This window comes from Siphateles boraxobius, unplaced genomic scaffold, assembly GCF_051911475.1.
Source record: "Siphateles boraxobius isolate OS27281-9 unplaced genomic scaffold, OSU_SipBor_1 65, whole genome shotgun sequence".
NCBI lineage: Eukaryota > Metazoa > Chordata > Actinopteri > Cypriniformes > Leuciscidae > Siphateles > Siphateles boraxobius.
In genome coordinates this window covers 2,165,001-2,167,914 of record NW_027509192.1, presented here as the reverse complement: position 1 = coordinate 2,167,914, position 2,914 = coordinate 2,165,001, and positions in this window count along the sequence as shown.

Sequence of the window (2,914 nt, the reverse complement as noted above, 5' to 3'; positions counted from 1 at the left end):
CGACCTCTGCATGATTGGCTGACAGTCAATCAGTGGAAATCAGTACAAATCAACACCCAGATGAAACACTAGATGGCAGCAAAGTATCTTTAAATAAATGAGGCTACATTTGGAATAGCATACGACCTCACTGCTCTGACTGGGCCTACAGTGTGTGCAGAATACAGTTTAACACTGTACTATTAGCAAGTATCAATATCTGGATTTAAATTGATCTAGGTCTGCTACATTTCACAAAATGCACAGTAAAGCATACTAGACTCAACGTATCCCACAATCAGTGGTGGGAGTAAGCCACACATGTTCAAGTCACAAGTAAGTCCTCAAGTCTCTACCATCAGATCTCAAGCAAGTCTAAGTCGCAGCACACACAACCAAGTCAAGTCAGTGGTTCACTTCTAGCAAGTCATGTCGAGTCCTGCTAAGGGTCAAGTTAAGTTTCAATACCAAACAGAAAAAAAGGAGAGTTTATATTGGCCTCGACCTTATTCATTTTTCCCTCTGAAATGATTACCTTTCTTATACATATATATCGTAATATTGATAATATTCATATAATTTATTATAGCATGTATTTATGATTATCAAAATTTGGAATTATTATTATTATAATAACAACTATACGAAAAATGTTGAAGATAAAAGGTAAATTCACAATTGTGATGCATTAATTATATTGTTTTTATAGTAAATGTCATATGTTTAACTTTGCTTATATATATATTTTATGGAATATCACTGGCAGACATTAACTTTCCCATTAAGAGCCAATATTTGACCCCTTTTTTCTAACTATGTTCTAACCATTTTTTTTCTAACCATGCATTTACACTGCAATTACAACAACATAAATAATGTTATGAAATTAATGATTGCAATATAATCATTTTAATATAGAAAAAATTTGATGCTAAAAAAATTATTTTTTTAAAATTATGAAATTGAAACCGCCAATAGGTGGCGCCAAATCACCGTGTTAATGTACGAGTCATAGAAGCATTCATTCAACTGATTCGTTCAAAACGGCAGATTCATTCTGGACAAAAGCAACTGAATCACAAAAACCCCGGATTTGTTCAGATACGCATAACTCTTTTTCTGTGGCTGGTTTGGAACTATTGTCATTGGAGAAATAGAACAAAGACGGACAATATTTACAATATTACGTCTAAAATATCACATCACAATATTCACTCTTTGTTGTATAAAATCATTATCACATTTGCAATCGCGCCAATATTCTGGATTTCTTTTACAAATATTATATGTTATAAATATAAAAAATAACTCATACTATGTCCAATTTTTCCCACCACGTCTTGAATTTTAGGTGCATATTAATTCTGCTGGCATTTTGCCCCAAAAACCCCTGATAACATCTGACCCTGCTTCAAGAGAAACATAAAACACAAAACATCATTAACAGTTTTCTATGTTGTTTTTCGTTATTGGAAAGAGCGACATATTCGGCTTTAAAGCATGATTTGAAAGAAACTAGCAAATGTCTGTGTGAATTTATGCACGTTATACAAAACATATGCCATCATTAATTATCATTTGAATCTATTGACAGCCTTTAAAGGTATTGTAGGTAGAAATCCCCCAAAAAAATTTTTTCCACATTTTTTCAAACTGTCTTTATATATGAATGCATAATTAAAATGTAAGTACTCTGGAAAAGAAATTATAAAAATCGAGTGTCTGTAGTTCTCTCAGGACTGTAATAAACACAGCTTATTATTCCAATCAGGGCGAAAGAAATGATTGGCTGGGGCGACTGTCACTCTCCCTCGCTACCATGGATACCACCTCTGCTGATACAGGAGCAGCCCAAATGCGCGCACCAGTTTGAAAAGGCACAGAAGCTAATAATAACAATTATGGCAGAGAAAGAACAGTCAAAATTCTCAGTAACATACCTGCATATAGAGGCAGCGAAGTCACACAAGTTAAAAAAAGGAAGACAGTATTTGAAAAGGCTATGAACAAAAAGTTTTCAGATAAATACAGAAATCATACGAGAGTCAATATCGGCATGGCTTTTCCAGCGGTGGCGACAACTGAGGGATCTCATTCTCAAGGGGCTGAAAAGTGACTCCATGATGGCTTTATTTCTGCTGGACAGGTAATCTTGCTGTTTTCATTTTGATGGCATTTATTTTTTCATGAAGCATGTATCACTAGCACACGTAGCTACCTAATATAACGTTACATAGTATAACAAACGGTACTGGCTTAGCTATGACAGTGTAACTTTGGTGTTATAACGTTACTGTTAGTGAGCCAGGATTGAGACGATAAATAAGCAATAGGCCTATCTGCAGTTGAAAGCTGTTTTGTTTAATTTCGCCAAATCTAACTTTAGGTTAAAAAGTTTAGGGGATCTATTTTTATACCTAGCTTTACCCTCTGCCTAAACTTTGTTCCTATTTTCAACGTGAACCATACCTGCTCCGTTTTTTCACGTTTGGTTTGTTGTTATATGCTCTACATATGTTTACCTATGTCTTTATGTTGTATCTGTATGTGCTATACAATGTATGTTGTGTGTGTTTGTTATATTATCTTGGGTCTGCAATGCAGTTGTGAGAAGGTTTTTGAGTGTAGCTATGTTACTCAGTTTATCTGTAAACAATCTTATGTTATGAATCTTGCAAATTCACCTTCATCACAGTGCAACTGATAGTAACGGCAAACGTGTATCAATGAAGCTATTTATAGCTTTGCCTTATATTGAGTTACGAGTATAGTAAAATATTTTAAACTTTACCAGTATCGATATGCGAGCTTGATAGTGAGTACTAACAGCCATGTTAATTGTTTATATTCATACTGATAAAGTTAGTTATTTTATTACTTGTGATTCTGACATGATGTCACTACATCTGGTAAAGCTGGTAAACGCGTCCGACTC